General features: G+C 37.5%; 1 long non-coding RNA gene across 1 annotated transcript in view; it reads right to left on the bottom strand.

Annotated features, from left to right (window-relative positions):
* LOC132343463 (uncharacterized) overlaps nt 1-11,023 on the bottom strand; it is a 163,278-nt gene extending 152,255 nt beyond the window's left edge. The window contains exon 1 of the long non-coding RNA XR_009492308.1: nt 10,771-11,023. This is a non-coding gene — a long non-coding RNA (uncharacterized lncRNA). The remainder of the gene's footprint in view (nt 1-10,770) is intronic.
* Between the last annotated feature and the right edge of the window lie 1,752 nt (nt 11,024-12,775).

The following is a 12,775-nucleotide window of genomic DNA, read 5'->3' as shown; positions in this document are numbered from 1 at the left end:
AATGAATTTCGTAAAGTTGTAGGATACAAAATTAATCACAGAAACCTCTTGCAAGGAAAGATCAGAAAGAAAAATTAAGGAAACAATCCAATTTACCATCACATTAAAAAGAACAAAATGCCTAGGAATAAACTCATGTAAGGAGGCAAAAGAGCTCTACTCAGAAAACTATAAGGTGAAAGAAATCAACGGTGACACAAACAAATGGAGAGATATACCATGTGCTTGGATTGGAAGAATCAAGATTGTCAAAATGACTACACGACCCAAAGTAACCTACAGATTCAATGCAATCTCTATCAAGTTACCAGTAGTAGTTTTCACAGAATTAGAACAAAAAAATCTTAAAATTTGTATGGAGACATAAAAGACCCCCAAATAGCAAATGCAATCTTGATAAAGAAAAATGGAGCTGGAGAAATCAGGCTCCCTGACTTCATGCTATACTATAAAGTTATGGTAATCAAAACAGTATGGTACTGGCACAAAAATATAAATAAAAATCAATGGAACACGATAGACTGTCCAGAGATAAACTCATGAACTTGTGGTCACCCAATTTATGACCAAGGAATCAAGAAAATACAATGAAGAAAAGACAGTCTCTTCAATAAGCAGTCCTGGGAAGCCTGGTCAGCTCCAAGTAAAAGAATTAAATTAGAACACTTCCTAACACCATACACAAAAATAAACTCAAAATGGGTTAAAGACCTAAATGTAAGACCAGATACTATAAAACTCTTACAGGAAAACATAGGCAGAACACTCTCTAACATAAATCACAGCAAGACCTTTTTTTGATCCACCTCCGAAAGTAATAAAAATAAAAACAAAAATAAACAAATGGGACCTAATTAAACTTAAAACGTTTTGCACAATGAAGGAAATTGTAAAACAAAATAAAAAGATTACCCTCAGAATGGGAGAAAATGTTTTCAAACAAAGCAACCAACAAGGGGTTGACATCCAAAATATACAAATATACAAAAAAAAAAAAAACCCAAAAATTAAAAAATGAGCAGAAGACCTAAATAGACATTTCTTCAAAGAAGAAATACAGATAATCAAAAGGCATATGAAAAGATGCTAACAACATCATTAATTATTTGAGAAATGAAAACCAAAACTATAAGGAGGTATCACCTCACATCTGTCAGAACGGCCATTATCAAAAAACCTACAAACGACAGATGGGGGAGAGAGTGTGGAGAAAAGGGAACCCTCCTCCTCTGTTGGTGGGAATGTCAACTGGTACATCCACTATGGAGAACAGTATTGAGGTTCCTTAAAAAACTAAACGTAGAACTACCATAAGACCCAACAATCCCACGCCTGGGCACATATTCAGAGAAAACCTTAATTCAAAAATATATGTGCCCCCCCATTGTTCATTGCAGCACTGTTTACAATAGCCAGGACATAGAAGCAATCTAAATGTCCATCATTAGAAGAATGGATAAAGACAATGGAATATTGTTTTTGCTGTTATAAAGTTGCTAAATCATGTCTGACTCTTTTGTGACCCCTGGACTCTACCCTGCCAGACTCCTTTGTCCATGGGATTTTCCAGGCAAGAATACTGGAGTGGGTTGCCATATTCCTTCTCCAGGGGATCTTCCCGACCCGGGGATCAAACCCACATCTCCTGCATTGGTAAGTGGATTCTTTACCACTGAGCCACTAGGGAAGCCCACAATGGAATATTCAATCATTACAAAGAATAAAACCATTTGTAGCAACATGGATGAACCTAGAGACTGACATACTGAGTGAAATAAATCAGACAGAGAAAGAGAAATATCATATGGTGTGGCTTACATGTGGAATCTAAAATAATGTTACAAATGAGCCTATTTAAAAAACAAAAATCGAGTCATAGATGTAGAAAAACTCATGGGGGAGGGAAGGGAGGGATAAACTGGGACTGATATTGACATATAATCACTACTGTATATAAAATAGATAACTAATAAGAACTACTATATAGCACAGGAAACTCTACTCAATACTCTGTAATGACTGATATGGGAATAGAATTTTAAAATATTGTATGTGTATAACTGATTCACTTTTGTGTACAGCAGAAACTAACACAATATTGTAAATTAACCATACTCCAATAAAATTAATTAAAATTTTAAAAACTAAAGTTTACAGAATGTTAAAAAAAACAAGGAAACCAACTATAAAAGTAATATAATAGAATAAAATATCCAATTGAGAACCTGAGCTTCCACTCCCTCTACATCTCTTCCTCAGGCTGGCAAAGTCATTAGCTTATTGCCTATTGTATCTTAAGTCCTTAATGCCTTACTGTGACTCATATTTATTGTTACTCCACTGATCTAACTGCAAAATATAAAGGTAGAATTGAAATGGAAAAAAAAATTCTAAAAATAAAAAGAGAAAAGCCTCCCCTATGCAGACACCAGAGAGGTTATTAGAATAAATGAAAACAGTCACCTGATTGCAGAAAGCATGTCTTTTCACACAGAGGGCTGTTCATCTGAGGGCTATTCACACCCTGGGGATAAAAATCACTCAGGTTCTGGGCACTTGATAATAGAATGAACTCCAAAAATACACTCTCGTTCTGTCACATGGCTTACCCAATTCACCCAGGGGCAAACCTTTTGTTCTTTCTATAATACGTGAACCTATTGTCAACTGCATCGTTTAGCCTGCTCCTGTTACACTGGCTTCCAGCCCGGTCCTACACAGAAAATCACTGATGAAAATCACTTAGTAACCCTGGTTTCATTTCTAAAATATTGAAAGAGAGTCCATATTTCTATCAGTCAGTCTAAGTCAAGTGGGTAAAATAATAAATGATACTAAAAATAGAGAATGGAGATATTAAAAGGGTATTTTTCCTCCACATTAAATATTGATTATGGATGTGTTCAGCTCTGCTCTAGGTCACCTTCACTCAAGGACCCAGAAGCAGCCCCATTTTCAAACACTGCTTGCCTCATCACTGAAGGTAAAGACCTCATGTGAAGTACACACTGGTTATTAAAGTTCCCCTTAGATGTTAACACACATTGCTTATGTTCATAGCTCATTGGACAAAGCAAGTCGATGGCACTGGAGCAAAGGTTTACATAATTCTCTTGTAAAGAGTAGCACTATATGCAGGGTATCCCCAAGAAGAGACATATAACAGAGGGACAAGGAATATCACGTAAAGTAATATAATCTATCACAACATTCACTACGGGATATCTTTTCTAGGAAATCAAAGCTCTAACGTAATGCTGCTCAATGAAACTTTCAATGATGATGGAAGTATTCTACATCTGAAATGTTCAATATGGTGTGTGCATGCATGCTAAGTTGCTCAGTCATGTCTGACTCTTTGCAACCATATGGACTGTAGCCTGCCAGGCTCCTCTGTCCATGCACAGGCAAGAATACTGGGGTGGATTGCCATACCCTCCTCCAGGGGATCTTCTCGAACCAAGGATCAAGTTCACGTCTCTTATGTCTCCTGCATTGACAAGCGGGTTCTTTACCACTAGCGCCACCATCTGAAATGTTCGATATGGCATCCATATCAGTTGTATCTAGTGAACTGAGAAACCCAAGTTTTAATTTTACGTGATTTTTATAAATTTAAGTACCCACATGTAGACAGCAATTACTATTTTGGTTGGTCCTACTCTAAAGTTTAGATTTAGAAAAAAGGAACCACAGTGATAATCGGGCCTTAAATAAAATAAGCACCGTAACGATGCTTGAGGGAAATAGGATGGAAGGAAGTGGTAGGGAATCACCCAAGAATGTTTCCACATGGATGATAAGACTTTAGTGACAAAGCAGAGTTTGCTCTTGACAAGTGCCTCTACAAGTTGTCATTATGGTTGTTGTTCAGTCCCTAAGTCATGCCCGACTCTTTGCGACCCCATGAACTGCAGCATGTTAGGCTACTCTGCCCTCTACTATCTCCCAGAGTTTGCCCAAATTCATGTACACTGAGTGGGTGATGCTATCTAACCATCTCAGCCTCCGCTGCTCCCTTCTCCTTTTGCCTTCAATCTTTGCTAGCATCAGAGTCTTTTCCCATATGTCAGCTCTTTGCATCAGGTGTCCAAAGTATTCGAGCTTCAGCATCAAGCCTTCCAATGAATATTCAGGATTGATATCTTTTAGGATTGACTGGTTTGAGCTCCTTGCTTTCCAAGGGACTCTAAAAAGTCCTCTCCAGCACTACTAGAATTTGAAAGCAGCAATTCTTTAGCACTCAGCCTTCTTTATATCCAAGTCTCATATCTTAGAAAAATCATAGCTTTAACTATCAGAAAAATCATGACTACCAGAAAAATCATAGCTTTAACTATAAGGACCTTTGTCGGCAAAGTGATGTCTCTGCTTTTTAATATGCTGTCTAGGTTTGTCATAGCTTCCCTTCCAAGGAGCAAGTGTCTTTTAATTTCATGGCTACGGTCACCATCCACAGTGATTTTGGAGCCCAAGAAAATAAAATCTGTCACTGCTTCCACTTTTTCCCGATCTATTTGCCATGAAGTGATGGGATCGAATGCCATGATCTTAGTTTTTTGAATGTTGAGTCGCAAGCCATCTTTTCACTCTCCTCTTTCGCCCTCATCAGAAGGCTTTTTAGTTCCTCTTCACTTTCTGTCATTAGAGTAGTATCATCTACATATCTGAAGTTGTTGATATTTCTCCCAGCAATCTTGATTTTGGCTTGTGATTCATCCAGCCTGGAATTTCACATGATGTATTCTGCATAGACATTAAATAAGCAGGATGACAATATACAGCTGGTCGTACTCCTTTCCCAACTCTGAACCAGTCAGTTGTTCCATGTTTGGTTCTAACTATTGCTTCTTGTCTTGAATACAGGTTTCTCAGGAGGCAGGTAAGATGTGCTGGTATTCACATATCTTTAAGAATTTCCCACAGTTTTCTGTGATCCACACAGTCAAAGGCTTTGGCGTAGTCAATGAAGCAAATGTTTCTCTGGAATTCCTTCATTTTCTCTATGATGCAGTGAATGTTATAAATTTGATCTCTGGTTCCTTTTCTCTGCAAACCCAGCTTGTACATCTGGAAGTTCTTGATTCACACACTGCTGAAGCCTAGCTTGAAGGATTTTGAGCATAACCTTATTAGCATGTGAAATGAGTGCAACTGTACTATAGTTTGAACATTCTTTGGCATTGTCCTTCTTTGGGATTAGAATGAAAATTGACCGTTTCCAGTTCTATAGCCACTGCTGAGTTTTCTAAATTTTCTGACATATTGAGTGAAGCATTTTAATAGCATCTTCTTTTAGGATTTAAAATAGTTCAGCTGGAATTCCATCACCTCAACTAGCTTTGTTTGTAGTGATGCTTCCTATGGCTCACTTGACTTCACACTCCAGGATGTCCAGCTCTAGGTAAATGACCACACCATTGTGGTTATCTGGGTCATGTTAAGACCTTTTTTGTATACTTCTTCTGTGTATTCTTTCCATCTCTTCTTAATATCTTCTGCTTCTGTTAGGTCTACAAGTTAGCTGGTTGTTTATAGAACATGGGGAAAGCATTGAGGAGGCATTGCAAAATGTTAAATTGACCCTGTAAAGCAAACTTGGAATGAAGACCAAGAACATGTCTTTCCAAAACCAAGAAGAAGACAAGGGATACTGTGGAATTTCTGGTAGTTACCCAGAGTCACAGAATGAATTTCTCTGCTTGTAAGAGGCAACATGGTCCTTCGGCTTTAAGCAATCCAAAGGCTGCATGCATACCCTTGTTGAAACAGGGTTTCTAATCCATAGTCATTTCCCCAGTGTGAGAGTAACACTTGAGGGCTTCTCCTTTTTGTGGAATATGCATTGCTTTAAGGTCTGTATTCTGAGGCCCTTACCATTTTTCATGTTTAATAGAAATACAGCCCTGTCTCAGCCTTACTCCCAACCCAGGTACACCTTATCTTCATTCCCAGGCCATTAATTAAACCCAAAAAAGCTAGTCTTGGAGTGGAGTCTGAACTTGTGTTACAGAAGAGAGTGGTGGTTAAGGATGTGGCTCTGGAATTAGAGACCTGGTTTGAAACCTACCTTTTCCATCTAAAGCTAAGCTGATGAACTTTTCAGAGTCCAACTTACCTCATCTGTAGAATATGGACAATAGGGCCCACATCATTCCTTCTGTAGACTGGAGAAACTAAAAGCATCTAAGGTGCTTAGCTCATTGTCTGACATGAGAAACATTTTCTTAGTGAAAGGCAAGTTTATGACCACAAACTATTCCAACTCCTCAGTTTTAATGGGAATTGGCAAGAAGGGGAAGAGTAATTTAAAATTCATTTAAATTCAATCATTTAACTCAAATATTACCACACTTAATAGATCAATAACATTTCACTGTTCTCCCCTTGAAATATGTCTGTTGTGTATTTGGGGTTTAATAGGATGGCAGAAAGACCTGGAAATTAATCCCACATCTAGCATTTCCAAGTTGGATGAGTATGCTTGCATTACCCTCCAAGTGAGGCTCTTATCTTTGGAGTGGAGATGATCATACTCAACTTGCCATGTAGGTGTGAGGATTAAATTATTAACCACACATGAAGAGCTTACTCTTCTGTCTAGAAAAGTTGCTCTATAAAAGAGATGGATTTTCTGATTTCTTGTCCTGTTGTATTCAGAGAAAAAGATTCCAGTTAGACAAAACCATTTAATATCCTCTAACCCTATAATTTTGAGAAGGCGATGGCACCCCACTCCAGTACTCTTCCCTGGAAAATCCCATGGATGGAGGAGCCTGGTAGGATGCAGTCCATGGGGTTGCTAAGAGTCAGACACGACTGAGCAACTTCACTTTGACTTTTCACTTTCATGCATTGGAGGAGGAAATGGCAACCCAATCCAGTGTTCTTGCCTGGAGAATCCCAAGGACAGGAGAGCCTGGTGGGCTGCCGTCTAGGGGGTTGCACAGAGTCGGACACGACTGACGTGATTTAGCAGCAGCAGCAACCCTATAATTAACTTCTCACTTGTCAAGGACTGAAGATCATTGATCACTCAAACTGTTAGTTTGAAACAAAACTAAAAAGAGTACACCTTTTATTTTTTTTCTTCATGCAGAGTATAACTTAATAGTATGGAGGGAAGCCCTATACAATACAATATATTTTTGTAACTATATTATTGAAACTCAACATACAGCACTGCACTGTAGCAATCTCTTTCAAAGAGGTAACATTGAAATATCTCTAGGAGATTTAATTGGAGAATAATTTCTTCATTTACTCACTTCATTATTCAAATATACATTAGAAGGCTCCTGTATGCCAGGTGCTAGAATAAGTATTATGGATACTAAAACAAACAAAACATATTTCTGGTTATGAAAGGGCTTTATGTATATTCAGGGATGCTTCCTCTGGAGAGGACAGGCAGGTACATGAACAAATAAGTCAAAAAATTATTACTCCAATGTGAAAATCAGTTAAGGAACAGTATTAGTAAATACTAGGGGAATTCAGCCTAACTTTGTCTATAAATCCCAGCTAACTCTGTACAAATTCTGGGGCACCAATACTCAGTCCAGCACACTGTATATACATTAACACGGGTCAAAGCTTAAGAACAAACCAGTTCACTCAGTGTTGTGTTTTTTTTTTTTCCCCATTTCCATTTGCTCTTGCACCTACAATTTTATAATAGTTGATTCTAAAAAGGCAAATCATTGTAAAACTTATAAAATGTGGGAAATGAGTACTCCTCTGCTAGGACCACCACAATACAATGCCACAGAAAAGGTGCCTGAAACAACATGCATTTATTTTTCAAGGTTCTAGAGGGGAGAAGTCCAAGATCAAGGTGCCCTGGTTGGAGGGAGCAGTTCTGGGTGAGGGCTCTGGTCCTGGCTTGAGGTCAGCTGCCTTCTCACTGTCTTCTCACTTTTCCTTTCCTCTGGGGGTGCTTCACAATGTTGTGTTAGTTTCTGCCATACAACGACATGACTCAGCCATGTGTACATACATCCCCTCTGTTCTGAACCTCCCTTCCACCTCCACCTCCTACCCTTCTAGGTCACCTCGGTTCACTGAGCTGAGCTCCCTGTGCTACGCAGCAGCCTCCCACTAGCTAGCTATTTTACATACGGCCGTGTATATATATCAGTGCTACTTCTTCAATTCGTCCCACCCTCTCCTTCCTTCCCTGTGTTCACAAGTTCGTTCTGTATGTCTGCATCTCTATCTCTGCCTTGCAAATAGGTTCAGAAAGATGAAATTTTGACATTGTTTTATGCTTGGGCCAGGAAGGAGCAGAATCTTAATTAGATGCCCATTCCAGAAACTATATCCACTAAAGACCTTTGTAATCACTTAACTGAAGCAACTCACTTTTTAAATAAGTTATAAGTAATACATTCCTCACCAGTGTTTTGAAAGTAACATTTGTTTTCTGTTCCCAGAGCTCACATTTGATTGTACTGGCAGGAAGTCAACACTCACAGAGCCACCTCCTGTCTAATCAGAATTAATATATAGTAATAATTGGAGGGAGACTGACATGTAACATTGAATGGCAGTTAGAAGCAAATATCGCATTGAGCTCAATGTGTATATTAAAAAAAAAAAAAAAAAGACTGGAGAAAGCCACTTTAGCCTCTGTGTTAAAGAGGAGAAATTCTTTTTGAAAGTAGAAAGAGAAGAATTACTGGAAATCTTTTCTCATCAGTGTATGGTTATGAGATTTCCAAGGTCAAGCTATCTCAGAGTCTGTAAGGTATCTCATGACCCAAGAAAATGCAAAATTTATGAAAAAAATTATTATGAAAAAGGCAAAACATCCACACAGAACCAAAACGTCTTAAAGTTTTGCAATTTTTCAGCAAGTGTTTGCCAAGAGTAGAACCTGATTACAAATTCAAGTATAGTCTTGAGAAAAGGCATCTCCATTCCATTTAGGGAAGCCAGGAACTATTCTGTATAAACTGAGTCAGCCATCTTGAGGCTCCTTCACTGATTATTAGAATTTTTAAATCAGTTTCATACAGTTTACATTAAAAGCAGGATCCATAAAAAGTACTGATGACTACATGGACAAGCAACCCATGTCCTGGTCAGAAGGGCCACACACATGGTATAATGCTCTGATATCACTGTCTTGTGATTCTTAATACTTTTTAAATGAGAAGCTCCATGTTTTCATTTTGCACTGGCAAAGTTATCTTGATTGCCCAACTTCAACACCACCCAAAGGATGCATTCAGCTGGACTTCTGACTCTAGCTCAGGGAGGACTTCACAGGGGGAAAAAAAAAACGCCCATTCACTCAACTTTGCTTATGTATTCAGTACCTATGTAATTCATCATGTTCAAGAAACAATTCAGAAGAAACTAATGGGGACAATTGCTGTGACCCCTTCATTGGCTACTTTTCAACTAATCCTAACAGTGATTACTCTGCATCTTCCAACTCAGATATCAGCAGGCTGATGGAGTTTTGATTCCAGTTCTGATCAGAGATTGTGATCTGAATCAGGAAAAAAATATCTGGTTTATTGTATTCACAACTCCCTCACTGGATCTCCTAACCACAATCCAACTCTGCCCAAGTTGAAAGGAAGGTTACCAGATTGAACTAGATATCTTATTTTTGGCTGAATGTCTGGGTATCAGGGCTTCCTTGCTGACTCAGACAGTAAAAATCTGCCTACAATGCAGGGACCTGGGTTGGATCTCTGGGTTGGGAAGATCCCCCGGAGAGGGGAATGGCAACCCACTCCAGTATTCTTGCCTGGAGAATCCCATGGACTAGGAGCCTGGAGGACCACAGTCCATAGGGTCGCAAAGCATCATACACGACTCAGGGACTGAGCACACGTGCACAGCCTGAAGTAACAGTCAAATAAACATTCTCTCTGAGAAAGCAACTTGACGCCGAAACTAATTCTCTGTTTCATGCAAAAAATAAAAGCAATAATTACTAGTGAGTTAAATATCAGACAGTTACTATTTTCATCTTGTTCATCAATAAAGAACAAAACACAAATGTCAAAAGAGTTGATGATGCATATCAATATCTATATTAATTTCAAAAAACAATCTTATTTAAATTCAATTAAATCCATATTTCTTTGTGAAATAGCATATTAGCACAAAGATTCTTTAAGCAAGTGTTACTGACAGATGACTACACTGTTAGGAAAAGCTTATACAACAACAACTTAAACTATAATATGAAAGCTAGGAAGCTAGTTTTTAAAGAAATAGTGATGCTTATTTCTATGAGAGAATCTCGCATTAAAAAAAAGTTCCAAGAACTTCGGCATTCTCTAAATTCAACATAATATACAGGTTTTCACCCAAAGGTGGGGGGGAAATGTAACTTAAAAAAAAAAAAAATGCAGAAGTAGATGTCAGGCTTTCCATTAAGTGCAACTCAAAGTTATTGGAAATAATAAGAAAGTGATGTCTGGTTTCATTGAAGAGGACTGGCAATGTGGAATAGAGCAGGAGAAAGGACCAGGAATGTGGCACAAAACCTGACCAGGAGGACCAAACAGTTCCACCTGGGCCAGGAAAGACACACAAGTCTATCGTGTGTGCGCCGAGCAAACAGGATGAGGGCAAAGGCAGTTTGTAAGTAAACGGGGGAAGGGTACCAGGAGGACGTAGGGAAGTGAGTTCAGGAGGGGAAGCCGGGTGCCAGAAACGGATCACACCAGAGGATGGAAGGAGGCAGAAGAAAGCAGGAGTGTAGTCTCCCACAGCTCAGAACTCAGTCTACAGACTCCTTCTCACCTGGGACATGTTGGAGAAGCAGAATCGTCGGCCCACTCAACAGCTAGTGAATCAGAACCTACAGGTAACGATGTGTCCAGATGATACGCATGCGCCTGGAAGTCTGAGAGCACTTCTCTAGGTGTTTGGTCCCCACCCAGTCTTTTGAGAAGGTACTTCTGCTCTCTATCACAGGCTCTCACGCCCTTGGACACTCAGTCTTCTGTCTGCTCTTCCCAAAACTACTTTTTTTTCACCTTTACTCTTTAAGGATACATTTTCCTTCTTCTCTTAAAAAGTATATTCAAATCCTTATTGAAAACCTAAAATACACACTTATGTACATTTCTGATTTTGGTATCTAACTTTGGTTAAATGATAAGTGAAGAAAAGTATTTATTAATAGCTATGGGATTAAATAATTTCTCATTTGGAAAAAAAATAATGAATTTCTCTCTCCACTTTACATGGTATATAAAACAATTGCCGATAGATTAAAGTTGAATGTGAATTAAAAAGGCATAAAAATCTAGATAAGATGTGTCACATTTTTTCAAAGGAAAAAAGGCTTTTCCGGATATAAAATATATTTCTACATATGAGACAAAAGGAAAATATATATCATTCTCACAACATAAAAGTTGGAGACCACTGCAGGTCAAAATACAATAAGCCAAAGTAAAAGAAAAAATACAAACGGTGCATAAGTATAGTAACTAAAGGAATAATATAGGTATTAAATCAAAAGCTTTTATGCACTAGTAAGAAATATAAATACTGCAATAGGAACTTTTTTAATGAAACAAGTAATCAATTCATTAGAGAAAGAGTCATTTGCCCATATCTGGAAAACAATTCAGGTCTTTTAGTTAAAATATATATATATATTATATATAAAAATATATATATTTCAAAAATAATGGAGCACACTATTAAGACTGTTATATAGTTACAGTAATTATGACAACATGGTATCAGCTTAAGTGTGTATATTAAAGGATTCTGGAAAAGAATAGAATTCAGAAAACCACACTTCTCTGGTCAATGGAATTGCAAAGGGGCCACTTCAGTGAAGTGAGATAAGTATGGTCTTTTCCAGTAAGTGATATTGAATGACCCAGAGATTCTAGTCAAAAAGAAGAATCATCCTACCTTCATTCCACAAATAAAAGTTACTCCACATAGATTGCAGACTTAAATGTGAAAGGCAAAGAAATAAAAATTGTAGGAGAACACATAGGAGAATATCTTTGTGTCTTTGGAATAGGCAAAGATTTTTTAAACAGAGCAAAGATCTGCAAATAATAAAATTTTATATATCTGACTTTATTAAGATTAACGCAGTTCAAGTTTATCATCAAGTACCATTAAGAGAGGAAAAGGGTAGGCTGCAGATGGAGGGAAAACATTTGATTGCCTCTATCTCACAAAAGACTCATCTAAAATGTATAAAGAATTTTATAAATCAGTTCAAAAAAGTAGTTAAAATGAGCCAAAGATTTAAATAGAAACCTCACAAAAAGGATATCTGAATTTCCAGTAAACAAGAAAATATGCATACCTTTATTATGAAACCCACAGGGACGTATCACTAAAATTCCACCCAAAAGCCAAAATTAAAACAAAAAAGAAAGATCATGTCTCAAAGGCATCTAAGATTCAGGTTTTCTTAAGAAAAAATTGACTTCCGTGTATTTCTTCTCAGTTTTCTTTTTTTTTTTTTTTTTAGTATACTTATAAATTATGAACCTAAAGAGTGTAAAAGTTTGGTTACATTTGAATCTTTACAACAAAGGAATTATGTCTAATATTTTAATTCATAATGTTACACTTAATATAGCATCATAAAAATCCATGTCAAAACTAATTTTTATCCATGCAATTAGTTAAAATCTTATTCTTAGCATGAAAGTGAGTTAATGGATCCAACTGTCCTGTTATTAAGTTCATCAAGTCAGCAGAAGGTTAGCTGCATATCAAATGCACAGTACTATAGAACACACCTCTCAGTATAACAGCCCAACAA

Source organism: Bos taurus, chromosome 22 (genome assembly GCF_002263795.3).
Source record: "Bos taurus isolate L1 Dominette 01449 registration number 42190680 breed Hereford chromosome 22, ARS-UCD2.0, whole genome shotgun sequence".
Taxonomy (NCBI): domain Eukaryota; kingdom Metazoa; phylum Chordata; class Mammalia; order Artiodactyla; family Bovidae; genus Bos; species Bos taurus.
Note: the sequence above shows the minus strand (reverse complement) of the source record. Positions and strands in the feature narration are given on the sequence as shown.